This window comes from Pogona vitticeps, chromosome 2 (assembly GCF_051106095.1).
Source record: "Pogona vitticeps strain Pit_001003342236 chromosome 2, PviZW2.1, whole genome shotgun sequence".
Classification (NCBI taxonomy): domain Eukaryota; kingdom Metazoa; phylum Chordata; class Lepidosauria; order Squamata; family Agamidae; genus Pogona; species Pogona vitticeps.
Genome location: NC_135784.1, coordinates 139,793,514 through 139,817,404, shown reverse-complemented (window position 1 = coordinate 139,817,404; position 23,891 = coordinate 139,793,514). Strand labels below are relative to the sequence as shown.

The 23,891-nt window shown below is 43.5% G+C and overlaps 1 protein-coding gene and 1 long non-coding RNA gene across 5 annotated transcripts in view; one reads left to right on the top strand and one right to left on the bottom strand.

Annotated features, from left to right (window-relative positions):
- Positions 1–89: 89 nt before the first annotated feature.
- LOC110091311 (uncharacterized) lies at positions 90–23,686 on the bottom strand. Of its 3 annotated transcripts, none has more exons than XR_013541034.1 (5): positions 23,563–23,686; positions 21,183–21,314; positions 19,358–21,079; positions 17,586–17,724; positions 90–16,343 (listed from the first exon to the last, which is right to left on the bottom strand). It is a non-coding gene; the product is annotated as an uncharacterized LOC110091311 (long non-coding RNA). The 3 variants fall into 3 exon arrangements; XR_013541036.1 differs by having other exon boundaries at positions 17,607–17,724; XR_013541035.1 differs by lacking the exon at positions 23,563–23,686 and adding an exon at positions 22,910–23,128.
- GCGR (glucagon receptor) overlaps positions 22,752–23,891 on the top strand; it is a 49,883-nt gene continuing 48,743 nt past the window's right edge. Inside the window, exon 1 of one of the 2 annotated variants that reach the window (XM_072990669.2) lies at positions 22,752–22,905. The gene's annotated coding sequence lies outside the window, so the exon portion shown is untranslated. Of the gene's footprint in view, positions 22,906–23,591; positions 23,730–23,891 lie in introns of those variants that run through there. The other variant, XM_020814215.3, reaches the window with a different exon arrangement.

The following is a 23,891-nucleotide window of genomic DNA, read 5'->3' as shown; positions in this document are numbered from 1 at the left end:
TCTGGTAGTCCAGATAAGTGGGGTATAAATCAAATAAATAAATAAATAAATAGATGAGAATGCAGATGTCATTGTTGTTCTTTTGCTAATGCCTTTCTTACATTTGTTGCTGGAATTTTCACTAAAGAGGCTCCCAGAGCAGATCTCCACTTGCTGGAAGGCTCAGTGACAACACCAGGCCAGGCTGTCCCCATCCATCATGCTCTTTTAGACTTTCCTTGGCTCATAGCCAGAACCCGTGGACACAGTGGGGAGGAGAGAATGGGATAGATGCCACCGGCCAGCTACTGCTCTTTGCATGCTAGCAGCCAGCTCTTCTGAGTGCAGCATGAGCAGTCTATGTGAGCAATAAAAAGGTAGAAATGCCACATCCAGAACTTGGTTAGCATTTTGTAACAGCTGTCAGCTAGAGCTGGTCGTTGTTGTTTGAGGTTTCGTTTGGAAAGAAGAGAACTGGAGGGGGAGACATGACTGAGGGATATGAAATTGCTAACAAAATGAAAGAAAAGGATAATTATCCAAAGACTGTCTCATAACTGTTCACCAGTTAAGTCTTTGACTAGCATTATTTGGGTTCCTTTGGAGATGCTGTGCTGGCTGTCAGGGAATGTGAATTTTCTGTATCTTCCCACCCTAAGCGTAACTGGTATCAATCTTGTTGTCTTTCCAGCACTGGGCAAAATCTGTTCTGTTCTCCCATACTCTTTGACAGCACCTCCCCCTCCCTTGATTTTGATGGCTTAATGATGCCTTATAGTTCGTAGTTCATGGTTCCTGAAAAACCAAAAGAAAACCCCAAGACATTGCTGGTTTTATCTGTACACATCCTGGTGTTATATTTTGACAGCTATTTTATCTATGAGGTGCCTTCAAAGAAATGTGAAAGACAGAATTTAAAACCGTACGATGAAGAAAGAGCTACAACATCAGTGGGTCATAGTTCCAAGCAGAAGTGCACAGGGTTGTACTGCTAGAGAAGATGTTCAGATGGCTTTTAAAATTGTATTCACGAAGGCTTTCACGGCTGGGACCCAATGGTTGTTGTGGCTACTCCAAAAATGAAATCACAAGAGCCATCAAACCAAGAAAACAACACGGAACTGAAGAAGAAAAACAGCCACCCACAAACAAAGTATTTCTGCCATACATCATAGGGGTCACAGACCGCATGGGGAAACTTCTGGAAAAACACAACCTAAAAACAGTATTCAAGCCCACCACAAAAATACAACAAATGTTATGGTCAGCAAAGGACAGAAGGGACCCCCTCACCACTGCAGGAGTATACTGGATACCTTGCAGTTGTGGCCAGGTATACATTGGAACCACAAAACGAAGCATCCAAACCAGAATTAAAGAACATGAGAGACACTGCAGACTAAAACAACCAGAAAAATCTGCAGTAGCTGAACATGCCCTAGAACAAACTGGACATGAAATTCTATTTCAAAATACTGAAATACTGGACAACACCAGCAATCATTATGTCAGACTGCACAGGGAAGCCATTGAAATCCACAAGCACCAGAAAAACTTCAACAAAAAAGAGGAAAGTTTGAAACTCAACAAAACTTGGCTCCCAGCTCTCAAAAATACAGCATGCAAAAGGTCATGAACTCTACCCAACCACAAGGTCAAGGGGATCACTACCATCAACCACAGTGACAGACAATCTCCTTCTCACAACAGTACACCCACAACAAAACACACTAATCACCCATCCACAGAAAACAATACACCCACAACAATACACACCAATCATCCCATCTCACAGCCATAAATACTCCACGCGCTAGCCAAACTACACCAGAGCACAGTTTGCTGTCCTCTGAAGATGCCGGCCACAGAGACTGGGTGAAACATTAGGAAAAACCACCTTCAGAACACATCCAAGAAGCTTTTAAAATTGTTTAGATAAATGTGTGGAGGATCAAGTGAGGAATAATAGCTGGACCCTAATAGCTAAAAACAATGGATCCTCCAAATGGAGAATGCTGCTGATGGTGTCCAAGTGGTAGGAAGTGAATAAACAACAGTGAGCCTAAACTTTCATGGAGAAGGAGTCCACTTCAACAGAGGCAATTTGTACATGTATTGTGGTGTGAGCTTTCAGAGATCAAATTCACTTTTTCAACTGATGAAATAGACTTGATCTGTGCTATCTCGTGCCATCTTGGTCTTTCAGGGGCCACAATGCTCTTTATGAGTTTTTCTGCAACACAAACAAGCCCAGGTAAGTCTTTGGAAAGGCAAGTTGCCACACAGTCTCCATCTTGCTCCATGTGTGTGATCTTTCTGGGCATGTCTCGCTGACCACAACTGGAAACCGAGTTGGATTTAATGGGTATTCAGTACAGTCTTGTCAGAGGATCCTAGAAGATTAATCCAAAAAGGTAACTTTTCCAAGGTAAAGCTCTAGCAAAATGATCCTTATGGCCTTAAATGTCTTTCTCTCAGAAATTAGCTTCCCTCAGTACTTGCTAACTCAGTGGAAGTGAGGCTTGCTAGCTTTCTTTGCCACAACACCTTTCTGAGAGAAAGCCACGTATAGTTTGACTCCTGGGAGGCTCTGCTGTACAATCCCAAGAGACAGAAGTCCAGACCTGTAAATGTTCTGTTTGTTGTATGCTGAAAGAGTGTTAAGTTTTTAGACCTGAGTGATACAACTGCAGGGCCAGCAAATGGCTGGCATGAACATCCTTCCCTCCATCCCAGAGAATGAACAGGGCAGGGCATCTAGCAGCCCGATTAAGGAGCGTGGCACAACTTTCCTTGGTCTAATGTGATCATTTTGAGAGGAAAGCAATTGCTTGATATTGTATGTACAAGGGGGCAGGCGGAGAACATGTCACAACGGAGCAGATTGAGGGTGGTGATGGAGAGCAGGGGACCCTCACGTTGTGCACGAGAACAGCATCTCATCCCAGCAGGAGGGAATGAAGAATTATTGAGCTTTGGTCTAAGCGAAACCGTTCTAAGCTAAACAGACCTTTGTTTGCCAACACGGGGGAATGACAAGGAAGCAGAGCCAGCTGTGATCTACACCTGAGCTTGTGTTGTGGGGTGACTCTTAAAGATAAGAAGCATTCACAGCAGCATTTCAGCAATGGAATCTGCAAGACTGTAACTGAATAGAATGCTTATTCATCAACTAACCTGTTTTTCATAGATCAAAATCTTTCTTCTAATTAATTGGTGGAGCTGGTGACAAGCCATAGCCTTGGGTCTTTTAAATGGCTTATCATCATGCAGGCCATGGACAGACTTCCATTTCTCCTCTCTAATGCACTAGATGTGATCGGAAAGAAAATACCTTTTTATTCATTTTTAACCATTGATCGCCAGCCCTTTCTAGTGAAACAATTATGGCTTTCATTCTTAGACCTTGGAAAAGTTGCTGTTGAGGACAACAATGTGTAGAAACCACAGCCACTTACATGAAGGATTCTGGGAACTGTAGTTGAAAAGATGGTTTTTCTAAGCTCTACTGTTTTTAACAGTAAGAATTGCTTTGTAATAGTGCAAAGCTAGAAAGAACGATGCTAAACTAATTTTAAAAAAACTGTTATTATCTGCCATCAAGGCACCTGGGACTTCTATTGATCCTATGAATTATTCACTGAATGGCAAACCACTTCTGAAATAGTTATACCTAGAATACAATAGAAAGGGTCACCATAAATCAGAATAGACTGGATGGCATATAGTTATTATTATAATGAATCAATCACCTCTAAAAGGCTTGATAATTAACTGCCCTGCTCAGGTCCATGTTAAATAAAGACCATGGCTTCCTTTATTGAGTTAATCTATCTTGTGTTAGGTTGTCTTCTTTTCTACTGCCTTCCACGTTTTCTACTATGATTACCTTTTCCGGTGAGTCTTGTGTTTTGGCCTCCAGTGAAAGTTTTATGCTCAATTTAATCTAGAACTCACTCATTTGTCCTTCCCTTGATCAATGGTACCTGTAAAACTCTAAAGCGTTCTTCCCAACCACAAGGCAAGTGAATCAAGTTGTTTCCTGTTTGTTTTCTTCACTGTATGGGGGAAAGTAGGACAGCCATACTGTAGTATGGGTGATATATGCTTTATACTTAAGAGTCTTTTCTAGTCAGTTTATAACTGCCCTTCTCAGTCTCAGCCCAGTTCCAGTTGATGACTGAACCAACTTATGAAAAATATTAACAATGCACAACAATATTAACAATATTCATTTCATCATCAACATTTTTAAAACGTAAAGGTTCCCCTTGACAATTTGTCCAGTCGTGTCCGACTCTAGGCAGCAGTGCTCATCTCCATTTCCAACTCACAGAGCTAGCATTTGTCCGCAGACAATCCTCCATGGCCATGTGACCAGCGTAACTAGACACAGAATGCAGTTTACCTTCCTATCAAGGTGGTACCTATTTATCTACTCGTATTTTTGCATTTTGCGTGCTTTCGAACCACTAGGTTGGCGGGAGCCAGGGACAAGTGATGGGGGCTCACTCCGTCATGTGGATTCGATCTTACTACTGCAGGTCTTCTGACCTTGCAGCACAGAGGCTTCAGCGGTTTAACCTGCAGTGCCACTAATTCTCATATAGTTATTATTTTGGCCTTCTTAGCTGACAGGTTTGAGCTAAACCTGGTGGAATTGTTAAATAAAGTTTTGTACTATGCAATAAGTATTTGTCAGAATCACTGTTATAGAAAGAACTAAAGCTAGAATTTATACAGCTGAGTTAATTGTAACAGCTGAGGAAGAATTCCTAGGATTGGATAACCCTGGATAAAGCTAGCAGACCTAGCACACACACTCTGTGGTGTGGGTTGGTGTCATTGTGGATTGCTGTCGTCGTGGTGCTGTGCTGGAGTATCCTGGAAGAAGCTGTGTCTTCGTGCTGTATATTGGAAGAAGAACTCTGGCTACTGAACTGAACATATGGTATATGACTGCTGAACTACTTTACAAGGACTTTGACTCTGATTTATGCATTGAACTCTGTGGAAACTGCTGTGTATGACTTTGGGACTGGAAACAAGGACTAAGCTGTACATGTAAGTATATATCCTGTAAATAATACAACTATTCTGCTATCAACACTGCTTTATTGCTTGGCGTCTTCATCTCTCAGGGAAGTTCTTTTGGTTAGCACCACCTGGTGCATCCTGGTAATACCGCAACTCTGTCATTAGTTTTCTGCTCTGTTCATGCTTCTGTAGGCTGTTCTTGGTCCTTTCCCAGAAGTCATTTCAAGTCTTTGCTATTTATTGCCGGCCATATGGTGACTTGTGCATATTTTAAATTATTGATTTTCTTTTCTCACTCCTGCTTCATCTGAAATTGAATCTTATATGTTATGCACAGGCATTCAGCAGAAAGAGAGATAAAATATACCCTCACCTGCCACCTCATCAGGAAGTGTGCAGTGCAAAACTTTTGGAAGTGAAGCATTGGCCAAAACGACAATAATTTCTAACATTTTAGTTTGTTTTTACTTTTTAATCTATATTTTATATACATCTGTAATTTAAATTGTGCAATGCTCTGATACGAATAAAGAAAGATTTGACATCTTTATCAATGGAAAACCACTCTGTTTCTCCATATTCTGTCCTAACAGTAGACCTTACCTTTGTCTGGACTATAATTTGCACATAAAGGTAGAGATGGGCATGAACCATATTTTGGCAGCTTGGCACAGTTTGGCTGTTCAGCTGCACATGTGTTCTGCAGGTGCCCCTGCTTCCTTTGCCCTGCTTCGTCTGGCAGGCAGCCACCCAGAGGCAGTGTTGCAATTTTCTAGCCCTGCCTCCTCCAGGTGCTGCTTCTGAGTGGGTGCTCGGTGGAGGACATGGGCCATAGGAAACTGGGAGGCCTGCAGAACAGCTGTGTGGTCTAACAGCCAAACCATGCTGAATCATCAAATTGCAGTTCATGCCCATCTCTACATAAGAGCAAACAAATGTTGTTGTACACATGTTTTGTTTAGAAGCATAGAAACAGAATAATGGAGTTAGAAGTGGCCTCTAAAGCTATTGACTCCAACCACTTGCTTAGTGCAGGAATCCAAGTTTAAATATATCTGATAGATAGCTGTCTAATTTTCTTTGAATGCCTCTAATGCCTCCACAAGTGCCATGCCACCTTTTGCGCATGTGCATGAGTGAGCGCATGCGCACTCGTTTGTGCATGTGCACAAGCATGGGGTGCCCCACCTTCCCCAGCTGGTCCGCAGACAGAAAAAGGTTGGGGAGTGCTGTACTATAGTATATGGTAAATGTCTAAGCTGATTTGTGATGTAATATAATTTAATATTAGGTAATCCAAGCCCCCCCCTCTTTTTGTGGAATATACTGTAGCCTCTTATTGATCCTTGTTCACTTGTTTCAATTACAATAATTATTCCTCAGCTTCTGCCAATCTTTCAAATATATTTCTCCAATCTTTATTGGGAGCATCCAAAATACAAAGTTAAATTTAGGGATAATCTTCATTTTACATAATGCTGTTCTACCAAATCATGACAATTTTAAATTTTGATACTGATTTATCTGTTTGTTAATTTCTTTCTTCAATTTGTCCATATTTAATTTAATTATTTCTTGTAAATTCCAAGTAACATAAATTCCAAAGTATTTAATTACACCCTGTATTCTTTAAATTCTCTTTTCAATTCCTTCTTATCTACTTCTGAATTATTTAATAAAATACATTCAGAACTCTCCCAGTTCACTTTCAAACCAGTTATTTCTTCAAATAAATTTAAATGTGTTCTGATTTTCTGTAATATATATTTTGGGTTTTTAATTATTAATAATGTCTTATCTGCAAAGAGATTTATTTTCTCCTTCTCTCTGGTATCTACACTTTCAATTGAACTATCATTTCTGATTACTTCTATTATCTGTGTAAATAGAATTGGAGATAAGGGGCAGCCCTGTCTCATTCCTCAGCCTAGAAATATTGATTCTGTCATACCATCATTTATTATTTTTGCACAGTTCTGTGACTATACGGTAGTTGTTGGATTATTTGTCTGAAATGGGTGCCAAATCCCATCTGTTTAATCATGATTTTTAATGCATCCCATTCAACTGAATCAAAGGCTTTAAAAATATCTAGGGATACCACTCGTGCTTTACATTTTGATTCTTTCGCCAGGTGCATTAGATTAAGCACCTTTCTCATTGTATCTGACATCTGTCTACCTTGTATTAATCCATTTTGATCTTTTTCAATATATTTCCCAATAAAATTGTCTAATCTTGCTGCCAAAATTGCCGTAAATATTTTAGCATCTTGATTTATCAGTGAAATTGGCCTGTAAGATTCCAAATATATATAAGGTTTTACCTGATTTTAAAATTAAAACCATTAATGATTCCTTCCAGGACTGAGAAATTTCTTCTCCATTTAATATACCATTGTATAAATCCTTTAATTTTGGGATAATAATTTTTGAAGGTTTTATAATACTCTACAATTCCAAGATCCTTTTCACATGTAGTATCACTGAGCCAAGTATCTTATACAGTAACTGCAATTGGCTTCTTTTTCCTAGGTGTAGAACCTCACACTTATCTTTGTTAAATGTCATTTAGTTGTTTTCAGCTCATTGCTCAAGCCTATCAAGATATCCTTGAATTTTTTTGTCTTCTAGGGTATAGTTATTTCACCCAAATTTATGTCATCTGCAAATCTGATAAGCATTCCCCGCACTCCCTCAGTCATTAATTAAAATTTTGAAGAGCTCTGCCCCTAGGACTGAGCCTTGTGGTACCCCACTTATTACTTCTTCCCACTTTGAGAAGGAGCCATTAAGAAGCACTCTTTGAGTATGATTCTGTAGGTAGCTATGGATCCATCAGATAGTTGTTCTATCCAGCCCACACCTGTTTAGCTTGCTAATCAGAATATTGTGGGGCACTTTGATAAAAGCTTCACTGAAGTCAAGGTATACAGTATTACATCATCAGTACTCCCACTGGCTATCAGAGAGGTTACCTGGTTTAAAAAATGAGCTAAGATCAGTTCTGCAGACTGACTCAAATTTTCCCTAGGATTGATGCCAGGCTCACCGGGTTGTAGTTCCCAGATTCCTCCTTTTTCCCTTTTTGAAAATACAAATAACATTAATCTTCATTCATTCATCTGGCATTTCCTCTTCCATGATTTCAAGAAAATAACAGAGTGGTTCTGAGAATTCATCAGCCAATTCCTTCAATTCTCTTGGATGCAGCTGTTTGGGCTCATGAGATTTGAACTTGTTCAAAGTAATTAAGTATTCATTGACTATTATTCTATCAATCTCAAGCAACAATCTTGCCCCCTAAATGTGTACTTCACATTTACCGGGAAGCTCATAGACTCTTTTGGAGGAGAAAGCTGAGCTAAAGTAGAAATTGAGCACTTCTGCCTTTTCTTTGTCCTCTGTTATAGTTTTCCATCCCTACTAAGTAGTTGAGCCACCATTTCTTCTCTCTGTCTTTTGCTACACATGTAACAGAAGAATGTTTTTTTTAATTGCATTTAGCATCTCTTGCTAACCTCAGCTCATTCTTGGCTTTGGCTTCCTAACACCATCCTTGCAATTCTTTGCTACGAGTTTGTACGCTTCCTTACTGACCTTGCTTTCCTTCCACTTCCTATCTGTGTCCTTTTTTTGTTTTCAGATCACCTGTGAACTTTTTGTGAAGGAATATTGGTCTTTTTACTTTCGTCTTCCACCTTTTTTGCTTGTTGGAATTTGTTGTAATTGTGCCTTTAGAATTTCCTCTTAATAGCTTTTCATTATCTGTACAGTCAATATTTTTGATTCATCTATAAATCACAAACTGATTTTCTTATGAAATTCTTCAGTACACTTCAGTAGCCAACATACGTTTGCAATATGATTTCTAGTGCTTCTGCTTTTTCTGAACCCAGCTACAACACTTCTCACTCTATGTATGATGAAAAGTGTTGTAAAATCGTAAATATCTTTTGCTTGTATGGGAAATTAATACTGTGGTTACAACAAATTTGCCATCTCTATTCTTTGGGACTGGAAAATATATTATTGTTTCCAGTCTGTGAGCCACTGTTGTGTTTTCCAAATCTGTTGTCATATTTTTGTTAGGATTTTTTCGGTTCTTCATCAAAGGAGTCTTCTTTAAGGTAATATGTCATCCTTGCATCTTTTCAGTATAGCTATTTAGTACATTGTTTCCATTTTTATTTTATCCTGATCTAATAATATGCTTCCCAGTGATTTTCCAGCATCTCTCAACTTGGTTTGAATTTCCTAATGATTTCTTGGATTTCGCATAAAAGATCTCTTGTTTGTCCTTTCTTGTTGTTTCCCTCTATTTCTTTGCACCAATTATTTTTAAAAGTTTTCTTTATCCCTATATGCCAGTTTCTTAAAAGTACCTTTAGAATTCAGAGCCATTTCTATCCACTTGCCTTTCCCTTTTTTCTGCTAATTTTTAAAAGAGTTTCATCAGCCATTCATTGAGGCTTTTGTTCCAAACAGATATTTGAGGGTGAAAAAACTCAAACTTTTGGTCCCATGTTTTTGATGGAATTACAGGGTGATCTTGTATTTAAGTCCAACTTTATCCAATACGACTTGTTACCTAGTAAGTGTGTAAAAGGATTTTTCCCTCAATCACATGCTATTTTCATTGAAACAGCCTATAACTAGAGGTGTTTAGTGTTGGCTAGTATCCATGCATCTTTTATAACTCTATTTCCACAGTGCTTCTGGACCTTGGACTTATTTACCTTTTAAAAGCTATTTTGCTGTACTCATTTAACAGGCTTTTTTATATCCTCTTTTTTTTGGTGGGGGAGGAATGAAAGGAAAATTTGACTTCTAGCAATTCATTGCTAGAAGTCAAATTTTTCTTTCATTCCTCCCCCACCAAAAAAGAGGATATGAGAAAAAAAAGCCCAGCCTGTGTTTTTTTTTACTTGTACAGTATTATATTTGAAAGAACCTGCCTTTTTCTTTAGAGTCACATCATATTGTACTTTGTCAGACCTCTGTAATGTACACATACAGTGTATTGACATTTCAATTAGATTGCTTCACTGATTGATTAAAACTGTTAATTGTCGTTAATCAGTTGACAGTCCCAAAGGCACATGAACACCCACTGCCCCTCCTCCCAGCAATGTTTGTGTCACAAGAACTGACCACAAAACAACCCGCCTGCTGCCAGCTGGCAAATACTGTAATGCACTTGGTCAGCCAGGAGAGGTGTTCTTCAGTGTGGGCTCCTGCTCACGGCTGCAAATGCAGCAGTTCAGCAGACTTTCACACATTAACCGCTGCACCATTTTTTTAAACACACCAAGCTCATCTGACTTTGGAAGCTAAGCAGAGTTTCACTTGGTTATCGATTGGATGAGAGACTGCTAGGAAATACCCGGAGTCTTCAGGTAGAAGAATCCTGTCTGAAATTCTGAAAAGAAAAACTATCTGTGCCAATCAGCATTAACAATACTGGGCTATGTACACTGTATATAATCCTATATTTAAATATGTGCATTGGGTTATGAATCAAGTAATTTAGACAATTGCAGCTAAGTGTACTTAAGCGTTCGTTCGTTTAGTAGTGTCCGACTCTTCGTGACCCCATGGACCAGAGCACGCCAGGCCCTCCTATCTTCCACTGCTTCCCGTAGTTGTGTCAATTTCATGTTGGTTGCTTCGCAGACACTGTCCAGCCATCTCATCATCTGTCGTCCCCTTCTCCTCTTGCCGTCACACTTTCCTAACATCAAGGTCTTTTCCAAGGAGTGTTCTCTTCTCATGAGATGGCCAAAGTATTGGAGCCTCAGCTTCTGGATCTGTCCTTCCAGTGAGCACTCAGGGTTGATTTCATTTAGAATTGATAGGTTTGTTCTCCTTGCAGTCCAGGGGACTCTCAAGAGCCTCCTCCAGCACCACAATTCAAAGGCATCAATTCTTCGGCGGTCTGCTTTCTTTATGGTCCAGCTCTCACTTCCATACATCACTACAGGAAAAACTATAGCTTTGACTATTCGGACTTTTGTCGGCAAGGTGATGTCTCTGCTTTTTAAGATGCTGTCGAGGTTTGTCATTGCTTTCCTCCCAAGAAGCAAGCGTCTTTTAATTTTGTGGCTGCTTTCTCCATCTGCAGTGATCATGGAGCCCAAGAAAGTAAAATCTGTCACTGCCTCCAAATCTTCCCCTTCTATTTCCCAGGAGGTGATGGGACCAGTGGCCATGATCTTAGTTTTTTTGATGTTGAGTTTCAGACCGTTTTTTGCACTCTCCTCTTTCACCCTCATTACAAGGTTCTTTAATTTCTCCTCACTTTCTGCCATCAGAGTGCTATCATCTGCATATCGGAGGTTGTTGATATTTCTTCCGGCAATCTTAATTCCGGCTTGGGATTCCTCCAGTCCAGCCTTTCGCATGATGTATTCTGCATATAAGTTAAATAAACCAGGGGCAATATACAGCCTTGTCGTACTCCTTTCCCAATTTTGAACCAGTACTTAAGCAGCACCTGCCAAAGACACTTTGTGTCTTGAAGTAGAGCAGTAAGTGTGGTCCTGCCTGCCCATCCAAATCAAGCAATGTAGGAGTCCCAAGCCAGGTTTTAATCCCCAACAACAACAACAACAACACACACACAGGTGCCCCAAATCTGCTGCCTTGCCTCGCTCTGCCTAATGGGAAGGCTGACTCTGAGTTTAGGAGACAGGGCAGGAATTAAGGAACATCAATTCCTCATTGAGAATTAGCGTGGTGCAATGGGCAGAGTGACCCAGTCATCCTGAGTTCAGATTCTTGCTCAGCCATGGAAACCACTGCAGGCTGGCAAAGGCTAGGCCACACTTTAAAAATTCAATTTTTTAAAATGTCCTATTAATTATGTGCCATCAAATTGATTCCAACCCTTTCCAGGGTTTTCTAGGTACACAGCTTCTTCTGGGGTCATTCTCTCCGGATGCACAGGGGAGAATCGAATTCCCAGCCTCTGTGTATCAAACTCACTGAGATCTCCAGCCAGCTAGCAACTTTATTAGGGTCACTCCCAGTCCGATGTTGCCTGAGGGCACATAGAAAGACAAACAAAATCCTTGCTATGGTAATCTGTGAGTATTCCAGCAGGTGGCGCCGTAGGGAGAAAAGAGGGGAATAGCGGGCAGCGAGGTATTTACCCTCCAGTCTATCTTCTCCCAACAAGGACCAGTGTCTGGCAGGCTGGGTGAAAACAAAAAGTTGGGGGAGGAGGGGAGGGAGGGAGGGAGGGAGAGGGCAGGCAGAGCCAATGAACTCTAAGCCCAAGAGAGCAGGCATGTCTGATTCGTAGGAGAATGTGGGCTTGCATACATAGGCCTTTGACCCCATTCCCTATCCAGCTCTATGCCCAGTTTGGATCTCTTGCCCTTTAACGTGTGCTTGGTGCCTCTCAAATGGTCTGGGTGTCCCTCTTCCCCTCTGTTTTCTCTCTTTCTGCCTCTGCCCGCCCTGCACTCTTCCAGACCCCCCTAGGCTTCTGGAGCATTTCTTTCTGTTCACCCTGCTTCTAAGAGGAACAGCAGCTGAGACCATTTTGGAGCTGGGGGTGGTTTTCATGTCTCTTCCACTCTTTTGAGCAAACAAAAACGCCAGCGGAGCATCTCCTGGAAGCCAGGATCTGTGCTCAGAAGCTGCAACCCTGTTTAATTTGCAACAAGCAAGCATGAGCTTGGGCTGGCCTAAATTTAGTTCCCTGACCGAGCAGGAGGCATCTGTACAAACAACTTTTGCAGCCTTGGCCCCTTAGAAGTGTTAACTAGTGTCCTCGACACCATACCATTCTATTTATTGTTAATTGATTTATTACATTTACCGGCTCCCACTTTGGCACCAAGGACCCCAGGGTGTTGTAAATGGCTCTTTCATCTGCCCACCCCTTCTATATTCTACCCTCGTAACATTTCTGTGAGAGTTTAGGCTGAAAGGCAGGAATCACTCAAGGTAATTAATTCACTGAGAACTTTGTGAGGACAAGCGGGTATTTGAACCTGGCTCTTCTACATTCGAGCCATTAAATGGTGCTAGCTTTCCACTATATTTTTAAGGACTTCTGTTTTAATTTTGCTTATACCCACCTTCCTTCCATTTGTGGGGTGTTCAAGTTGCCTTGCACACAGCCATTAACCAGATCTTGAAGAAGTCTGGTGCCTCATAGGCTCCCAGACCAGTTAATTTTGGGGGTTTACAATTCCCAGAGTCCCTCAACCAGCACGGTCGTTGGCCATGCCCAGGATGAAGGGTCAAATGCTCTTTAGCGACACGAGGGATTCATCTTGAGAATTTAATCCACAAACTGCCTCATGTTCTGTTTAAGAGCTGGATGTGTGCTTCTGTAATTTGTCTTTTCACAATTTAGCATGCTTCCCATTTCCTAACACTACTTCATGGCACTTAGCAAAAATGGCACAATATTATGACCACTGAATTAAAAGGATTAAAGAACAACCCAAAACACAATTGTGACATGCAATGCCAGGATTTGATTTGCCGTGAGGTAAAGCCACCCTCTGGAAGCAGCCTTTCAAACGACATCAGTTTGATAATGGCATCTCCTGTGTTTTCTCTCTCAGTCAAATTTGGAGGAAGGTCACAAGCAACAGGAGATGGTGTTTTTCTAAAGCACTCTTTCCTATCAAGCATGCTTGTATTCCTTCCTTTAGCCCTCAACATCCTTGTGATGGCTTGCTTGGTCTCTCAGGGCTGCTGAGTAATCTGGAAGCCACTTAGACATGTCCTCACATGAAAACACTCCCACTCCCCAGACATTCAGGCAGAGAGACTGCCCTTTGCAGCCATTCTCCGGGAAGCACAGCTTTCTCCCGAGACTTTTCCTCCGCATGTTTCTCTCTAAAGGAGGCAGGTATTCTGAACCCCAACTTGAAGCCTTATTTGCAACTGAGAAGTAACACTGTCTCTGAGAGCTTGTCAGTTGACTTCACACTGCCACAGTCAATGCATGTTCCTTTCCCTGAAGGCTGGCGGAGGGGAAAGGGCACTATGTTGAGAGATTATTTTTTTTTTTAAAAAAGGCATGAACAAGCTTCCTTTGGCAGGTGGCAGGAAAGGGTGGGGGTGGCCAAGTTCTTGTCTAGGCCCCGGTTTTTCTTACGCTCCTTCTAATACTCTCATTTGCTAACTTGCCAGCTGTAGGTGGAATTTGTGGTCTCTATTTCAGAGGCTAATGTGATAAGCTGCTCCCTTTCTATTGACAGGCTCATCTGCAAGATCTAGTTTAGAGTGTGATTGTAATCGCTCTATCCAATTACGGGGGGTGGGGGGGGAGTAGCTGAAAAAGAAGGCTCAGGGAGACAATATGGTATTTCTTATTAAAGACAAGCATTTAGAAAAAGCTGGTGTGGACATTTGGGGGAAAAAAATCTAGTGACTCTTTTGCTTATTTTATGGCATCTCTTAGAATGGCTTTCTGAGAAAATTAGGTGTGAGGAGAAAAAAGGGTCTGCGGCCAACAAGGAAGTTCAAGTCATAGCACTTCCTGTTCTTGAATTCAAGACTGAAGAATCTCTTCCACAGATATTTTGCCATATCAGCTAGGTTGTTCATGCCTTGAATATCGGCCTGCTTTGAATACTGAACTCTGAGATCCACCCTGAATACTTTGAAGCTGCTGAATGCAAAGGAATAAGCTCCACACACCTCTCCCTCTCTCAGTTTCTGCTCATCATAACAATGCTGTAAGGTAGGTCAATCTGGAAAACAAATTGGCCCAATGTCACTGAGGGAGCCTTGTGACTAGGTTGGGACTAGATCTCAATCCAAGGCCCGGCCCAGCCCTCTAGCCACCCAAACCCACATTCCAGTGTCCCTCTCTCCAGTGTTTGATATAATACAGAATCAGATGTTTAGAGCTGTGGCTGGCTGGAGAAAGTAGGTAAGGGGTGAACTGGAGCTGATCTATATTTTGTTGCTATTCTAGATTAATCAATATAGCCAATGTGGACCTCCAGCAAAACATGGCAATATATCTTAGCAGAGGTGTGCGTGCCGAGGGTTGCATGAACCAGTCATGCCTGTCTCCAAGTGACCATTTAGCCAGGGACAGGCAAATTGTAGCCTTCCACCACAGATTCCATGTGGCCTTCAGATGTTTGACAAGAACTAACACGCCTTTCCATCTCTTGGTTTTCTGAATGCAGAAAAACCAAAAGATAAGGAACCTCATGACACAGTGGTTAAACTGCAGTACTGCAGCAAAGAGTGTGATCACAACCTGAGTTCAATCCCAGGGTCAGGTAGCTGGCTCCTGGCTGACTCAGCCTTCTATCTTTCCAAGGTCACTACATTAAGTACCCAGCTCACAGAGGGACAGGGGAACTTGCCTGCATAATTAAACTGTGGGCTGCCCAGAGAGCACTATGGGGCAGTATATACAGTGGACCCTTGACTTACGGAATTAATCCGTATTGGACCGGTGGCTGCAGGTCAAAAAGTCTGTAGGTCAAGTCTCCATTGACCTACAGTGCATTGAAAACCGATTAATCCCGTAACAGGCCGTTTTTGTTCCATTTTGGTTTTTTTCTGGTCTGTAGGTCAATTCTCAGGCTGCAAGTCAAACCTAAATTTTGCGGCCAGAGAAGTCTGTAACTCAAAAAGTCTGTAAGTCAAGCCGTCTATAAGTCAAGGGTCCACTGTAGGTAGCATATTGTGCTTTGCTATGCACTCTGCAACTCTTTTCCATAAAATGCTGCAAGAAAGACCCATATATTTCCAATAAAATTTCTTGCCAAGAGTTTATTTGTTTTTCCTTTTGATATACACACTGTGTTTGAGATGCTGAACCACTTATCACTCTCTGCTGGCAGACAGTTCTCTCTTACCTCCTTTTTTTTGTTTTGTTTTGTTTTTGGCTTTTTGGCCACCATCAGGAAAATTTTGGGGAGCCATAGAGCTTGGAACTGGGTCAATGGCCGTAGAATTGGAAAGTAGCCTAGAGTTGCATGTGAATGTCAGAAGGCTATAGTCCAGTGTGGAACAGTCTCTAGACATCTCTAGGGACTGCAGTGGGTCTCTGGGGGTGGTTTCCTCTGCTTTCACTGATCACCTGTGCTCTCAGAAGTGGATATTTTGGACTTCATCCAGCAAGAGCATGCCCCTGGCAAGACTGCATCCTTATAGTTTTTAGGGATGTTGGCCACTGGCTTGATTTCATATGGTACATCAAGTAAGGAAAGGACAGGGAAGCAGACACTCAACAAGACAAATTACATCTGTGCATCCCAGGAATTTAAACATGGCCATTAGAGAAGAGACAAATCTCTGTCACTTGATGTAATTCCAGAATCACTGGATCTGCAGCTGAAAAAAAGAGATGTGTCAACAACCTTGCTCAGCCAGTAGACAGTTTTAAGTCTCTCTTGGTAACAAGTTGGCTACCACAAAAAACACTCCATTCACATACAAGCATCTGCTCACACATTCCCACACATGAATAAACCCTCATTGCAAAATCACACTCTTTTTTTGCACACATACACACACTTTTAGACACACTTCCACATTCACCCGTAGCAAGGTAGAAAAACTCAGAGGCTGACTTTTACTAAGTCAAATCCTTGGCTCATCTAGCCCAGTGATCCCCAACCTTGGGCCTCCAGTTGTTCTTGGACTTCAACTCCCAGAAATCCTGGCCAGCAGAGGTGGTGGTGAAGGCTTCTGGGAGTTGTGGTCCAAGAACATCTGGAGGCCCAAGGTTGGGGACCACTGATCTAGCCCAGTGGTTCCCAACCTTGGTTCCCCAGATGTTCTGGACTACAACTCCCAGAAATACTGGCCAGCAGAGGTGGTGTTAAAGGCTTCTGGGAGTTTTAGCCAAGAATATCTGGGGAACCAAGGTTGGGAACCACTAACCTAGCCTATTTCTGTCAATTCTGACTGGAAGACCCTCTTTTGAGTATCAGGCAGGATTTTTCCCCCAACCCTACTTGAAGATGGGGAGATACCAACTATAGTGGAGTGGATAGAGTACTGGACTGGGACTCAGGAGGCCTGGGTTCAAATCCCCACCCAGCCTTGCAAACTCACCTGAGAGTGTAACACTGGTAAAACCACTTCTTAAATAGCTCACCTTGTAAGCCCATTTAGGGTCGTTATAAATCAATTCTGACTTGAAGGCACATAACAGCAACAAACTTGGAGATAAGGAGAGGACTGAACCTGGAGCGTTCTGAAGGCAAAGCCTTTGTTCTGCCCCTGAGCTTCTCCTCTCCACCTATCCACATGCTTACTCTCTATTATATAAGGGGATGAGGAAAAGAGAGGACTTGAGTTGTTTTTCTTTCCCCTGCACTTGTTATTCACCTCCCAAAATTGTGACTCCGTCTTTTATCATGTTTCAGATTTGCATAGAATTTGCTTTCTTCACCACTGCTACAACACTGAGTTGACATGTTCATTGAGCTACAATCCCAATGTCTTCTTCCCAGTTAGTCACTGCCAGTTCTGTTCCCATCAGTGAATTTCTGATTTTCAGCCTCAGCTGTGCATTATTTTAGTATTACTTATGCTGAACAAATATGCAGTAATGAAAAATAGTATTACTTATATTGAACAAATCTGCACCCAATTATTATGAAGGACATTCCACTCTGGTTTTCAACTTATTGCTGGTAATTTTTCATCAATTTTCATCACTGTACAAATGTGAGGTGCGTGGTCCTTGTTCCAAGGAGCTTCTAATCTAAAAATCAGCGCAGGAAAAAAGAACAGAGGAAGAGGAAAGATTTATACATAGGATAAATACATAAGTGCAGAGAGAAATGGGGTAAATAATCATTTATCTGGTTAACTGCTATGTGCATTTTGATTGCCACAAGCAGGCTTTCAGTTCCCTCCAGCCTGTATTATTAACTGGATCTTTGAGACAACACCACAACACTGTTTTAGGATTATTTGACCTTAGATGGGTACTCAGCCTATCATTTCCTTAATCAAACAGCTTACATGAGCTATATCACTGGAAAAGATCCTAAAATAGCAACAAGAATCATATCTAACGCTATTAAGTCCAATTTAACTTTAACTGAGTTACATACCATAAGTATTTTTCTCCAGTCAAAATAATTTGGTCAGTGTATTCTTCACGTAGACCTTTGTGTAGTCTCTGACTCTCAGATCTCACAAGGGCCAAAAGCCGGTTGCTCAGCACAATCAATTGTATCAGACTCAGTAGGGATTTGGTGAGTCAACTCTTCTGTAAGCTCCATTGATTGAAATGAGTCTCAGACCTGGGCAAAGTGTGGCCCAAGGGCCACAACTGCATCTTACTATGCTAAAGCAAGTTACAGAGTAGGCCTGTTTGAATCAACTGACCTTACAGAGTTGACTCATTACATTTCCACTGATTGAATGGCCCTACTCTAGTGTGATTCATTGGGCTAAGCAACAGGATTTTGGCCCATAAAATATAAAGCTAGCTTGTAAGGCCTCTAGTATTGGTGTCAATCAATAATGGAAAATTTGTTTTCCTTAACTTATTGTATATCCTACAAGGAAATGTCGCAGGATGTCTTGCATGAAAATAGTGGAATTATTCTTCCCAAAACATCTCATCCTATGTTATAACATATTGATCATATACAAGTGCTTCCATTGGTTACAGTTATATTCCCCACCCAGTGAAATATCAACTGCCTGTCACACTTGATCAGCATTACTGATAGATCACTGTAAAGGAGTGTGCATGGTGATAATTCTCACCACTGCTGTGGTCTAGGTTTATACCACATATCAGAAGAAGAACAGAAACAGAGTATTTAACTTATATTATAGCTATAGGCCAAGATTTTCCTCTTTCCAGTTAATTTAGAACTTTTGTTTTCCCTAATTTATGAATTACAGATATTTAGACTTAATTACATTGGGATTTGAACACTAACATGGTCACACAAAGATGCGTTCTTCTTCATTAGCCCTTTTGACATCCACCGCCAGGTATAGGCCTCTCCTTTCTGCTTCCACACATTTTTTGCAATGTTCTAACACCTGGCGCTGCGGGTTAAACTGCAGAAGCCTCAGTGCTGCAGGGTCAGAAGACCAAGCAGTCGTAAGATCGAATCCACACGACGGAGTGAGCTCCCATCGCTTGCCCCAGCTCCTGCCAACCTAGCAATTCGAAATCATGTAAATGCGAGTAGATAAATAGGGACCACCTTGGTGAGAAGGTAAGGGCGTTCTGTGTCTAGTCGCACTGGCCACGTGACCACGGAAACTGTCTTTAGACAAACGCTGGCTCTACGGCTTGGAAACGGGGATGAGCACCGCCCCCTAGAGTCGGACACGACTGGACAAAAGTTGTCGAGGGGAACCTTTACCTACACCTTCTTCTGATCCAAGGTCACCGTTGTTGTATTGCTCTATTCCACTGCCCATCTACTTGTCTCAGGGTGTGGCCTGCCCATCTGTGAGGATTCGGCTTTTGGCTCCATGTTCGGCTCAAAGAAATCAGCAGATTCTTGTTGCTTCAAAACAGGTGAAAGATTTATTGGTGTATTTAACAATAAACAGGTGTCTGTAACATGATTGTGAATCTTTTCTCTGTCTGCCAATGGATCCGGAAGGGGTTTCCAATCTTCAGGAACGGATTTCCATAACTATTGTCCCCGTAGATGTGAAGCGACCCAGTCTCTTATGGTCTGCCCCATCAAGCCTTCCAACAAGGGCACAGTCATCACTCCACAGGATCTGTCTCTTGGGGTCTCGGTCCTCCCAGGGTCCTCCCTGTAACTCCTTCTCCTCATCTCTCTTACTCTCCATTCTAATCTTTCCTTTCTCTCTCAACTCTCTCTTTCGCCTCTCTCAGTCTCCTTCTCCGCTCTCTCGCCTCAGTTTCTCCTCAATAAGAGGGTCTGGGTGGAATCTCCTTTCTCCTTATATATATCCGCTTCTTCCTTGGGTACTCTTAACTTCTCCCGTAACCCCGTCCAGGGATCCTCCTTCCACACCCATTCCCAACCAGGCTGCAACTGTTCCTCTCTCCTTTTTACCTCCCCTGTTCCTGCCTCAAACTCCACCCTCTTTTTCCTCTCCTTTCCCGCCTTTTCCTCCTGAGCCTCCCCCATCGTCACTTTCTGCATCTCTTCTGTCAGCTCCTCTATTTCTGTCTCTGGCTGAGGTTTTGCTGTTGGCTCTGGTGCGGGCTTGGGTCTCGCTTCCTTAGCTTTGCTGTTGAGGAGGGATGTCTCTCCGGCGAGTGGGGTATCCCTCTCGCCTTCTGTCTCACACCATCTCCACTTTAATGATGATATTTTATGCCAAATATCCTGGTTTCTGATTTTTGCTATTAGTCTTTCTCTAATTTCTTCTGAGGGAGCAGAAGGAAGAGCAGGGAGATTACTTGTAGGAAAACACGAGCAAGGCTGTGGGTGTCTTTGAAAGACAGAATAAGGAGTTTATAGCATCTGTGGGAGCAACCTAGTGTGAGGATTGGGGGTGGGGAGTTATGCAGAGCATTCAACGAGGTGGGTTCACTGACAACAAGAGTTGTAAACAGAGTAATTTGATGTCTGCTGCGTACCATGGCTCCCTCACAGCTCTCATCTTCCCTCAGATCATTTCATAGTAACTTAAATAGCACTGGTCCAAATACAGTCCCTTCAGAGAAGACATTTTGTATATTTCCTTCCTTTGTGAGAACTGTCTGTCTACTGCTCTATTTCCAACTAGTTACTGATTTGTGAAAGAATTTGTCCCCTTCTCCCTTAACTATACCAAGTTTATTCGAGAGTCTTTGGTGAGGGATAAGAAGCTAGACTTCATGTCATGTGACTTGTCACATTTAACACACTTTTTAAAAAATTGCATCTTTAATACTACCAATTGTGCATTGGACAAACATCCAATCTGAATAGGGCATCATTTGATCCACTCACCTTCACCGGTCTATTTGGTCGGGACACAGAAGAGGGCCTTCTCCGTCACTGCTCCCAGATTCTGCGATGCCCTCCCAAAAGAAGCCAGTCTGGCCCCATCTTTGCTGTCCTTCTGCAAGCAGGCAAAGCCCATTCTCTTCTAGCAGGCTTTCTCTTACTGATTAGCTGTAGCAGAGTTTTAAACAGATAGTTAACCACCCAGAGTGGCCTTGTAGCCAGATGGGCAGTATACAAGTCAAATAAATAATAATTATTATTTGTATCTTACTGTTTTTGAATGTGTTGGTGTTGCTTTAGTGTGGTATGGTTTTGATCCTTTTTAGTATTTTTAGATTTGCTGTTGTTATGTTAACTTTAAATGCTGTTAGCTTCTAATGATGTAAGCCACTTGGGTCCTTTCCTAAGAGAAAGAAAATGGGGGGGGGGGATTAAAATAAATAAAAAAAAATCATGCTGGTTTTTCACACAGAAAACCCTTTGGCAAGGTATACAAGGTCACCCATATTTATTCACATAACTTGTTGATATTCAGTCTAAGGAAAGACCTGAATGATGGTGAGACAGGCTTCCCCTTTTCAGAAGCCATGCCGAATCTTCCATACCAGCGTTTCTCCTTCATCTGTCTGTCTACTAATTCTCACTGCAACAATGCCTCACAGCACTTTATCTTAGGATTTCTTGGCTCATCCACCTTCAACCCTTTTATAAAAACTGTCGTTGGCACAGCTAGCATCCAGTCGTCTGGTAAAGAGGTTGACTGTAGCGACAATATCTTTTCGTAATTGAGTTTCAAGGAGGAGATACCCTTTCATTGTGACCACAAAGGAGAGGAGCCAGTACTGTTCTAAATAGAAAATCAGGTAGTGGATAAATAAGAAAAATACATTGTTTGTTGCTGAAATTAAGGAAAATTCACAATCACAGCTTATGCACTATGAAGTTTTAAATTTTTGGCAATAAAATATTAACAACCTCCTCCCCAGTGCAATACCCTCACATTAGGAATCCTTTTTCGAAGGAAGAATTCAAGTTGTGAATCATATACAACCGGTGTGCACTTATTAAGCTTTCCAACATTAATCCGGCAAGGCCCTACAGCAGAACTGGGATATCCATTTGGCTACAACAAAAATCACCTCCCAGAATGCAGGCCACATGAAGAGGCCTCATTTTTGGCACAGAGTATGGCAGATCCGTAGAAACGGGGAAAGGGGGATCAATAATAATCCATCACTTTCATCAGCCAGAGGATGGTATTGAAAGGGATCCTCTTGACGCTGAAGCGAGAGAGACCTGCCTCTCCTCCCCAGGCTTTTCATATATGTCAAATCAAAGCGAGTCCCAGCAAGGCCATGGCTATCGGTGACCCCTGGCTCTGCAGAGGAGGAGGCTGCCAGCCGGGCAGGCGACTTCCGATCCTAAAGGCAAACCTAACTGGAGAGTAGGTGGCACCGGAGCAGCCCGCAGCGGTAGGGGGTTCCACTCGGAGCCGTGGTCGCCCACAGGTTTCTGCCCCAGCGCGCAGGGATGGTCACGGGCAACTGGTCGCCCGAGTCCGCGTCCGGGGGTGCGGGAGAGGTGGGAGACTTCAGGCTGCCTCGTTTGTTGCCTTAAAGTGGGGCTTCAGCTGAAGCAGGCGGAGGAAACCCGCATCGGGGGCCGAAAGGGACCTTTGGGCGGCCGGCTCGATGGCCTCTCGGTCTGGGGGCCCTCCTCCGGCTCCCGCTCCGCACCTGCTGCTCCGCGGAGGAAGCCGCCCTGTCCTGTCTCGTCCCTGCCGCGCCCTCCCCGCCCCGCCGCGCCGCGCCCTCCCGCGGGCCCCCACGCAGCCCGCCGGTCCCTCCCCCAGAGCCGCTCAGAGGCTGCAGCGGCGGCGGCGGCTCGAGCAAAAAGTTTCGAGCGGAGCTGCCGAGCGGAGGCGGAGCGGCGGAGCGGACCGAAGCGTCGCGCTGCCATGCGCCCCGGAGGCGCTCGGGACCCACGGCGCCCAGGTACCTCCTCTGCCCGCCGCGCTGCCCGGGGATGCTGCCGGCTCTGCCCGGCCGGGGCTGCGGGTGCGGGTGGGCGCTCGGGCCCTAGACGGAGACAACGCTGCCCGGGCGAGGAAGGGAATGGCTTTCGGAGCCGCTCCGGGGGAATGAATGCTGAGCGCCCTCCGCCTGGGTGCCCCATGTGCCTGCGGAGGGAGGGTCTTTGCGCTGCCGTTTTCCGGGTTTGGGGGGGGGTGAACGCGACGGAGCTGTGCCCTTGCAACAGCCCCTTCCTGCGGGCCCCCGCATCCCGGATTGTTGTCTCCCACCGACCCCCGGGAGTTGAGGGTGGGGTGTGGGGGGGGGAGACAGGCTAGCGGAGACCCTGATCCGGACCCTCCACGTGGCACGACAGCGAGGTTGACAGGTTCGATTGCGTTGTCGTCGAGGAATAAAACGGAGGTTCTTTTGCAACGGTCAGAAAAAGCGCGACCCGCCCACCCCCAATTTCCCCATCTGCCAAAGCTGCGGATCCCTTTGGACGCCCAGAAAATGTTGCATCTAATTTCTAACGGTCCGGTGCGAGCGCCTCCAGGATTGCTCCCGACGGCTTGAGAGCCGAGGGCCACTCAAGGGTTAACGATTGATCAGATAGTAGACCCACAAGCACAGACTTACTTGGGTTGCCGTCCCGCAGCGATCCTGGTCATTTCCTAAGTACGGGCGGTGGGGCCTTCCACCTCTCGGGCTTAGGCGAGACCCTTGCAGCCCCCGGACCCTAATAGTAGCACCACCACCGCCGTAGGTCGCATCCGATTCACGATTCCACTGTGGACCATTTGAGGGTAAGTCCATGCTGTTTGTTGCATTTTTTAAAAACCCAGTTGATACATCCACTCCTTAAGAAATCTTCTCCGAGCGGTTTGCCCTGAAGGAAAACAAGATCGCCTTCGGGTTGGTGCTCAGGCCTGGCCTTCCAGACGGGTAGCGGCGTCCCTCTGTTGCCG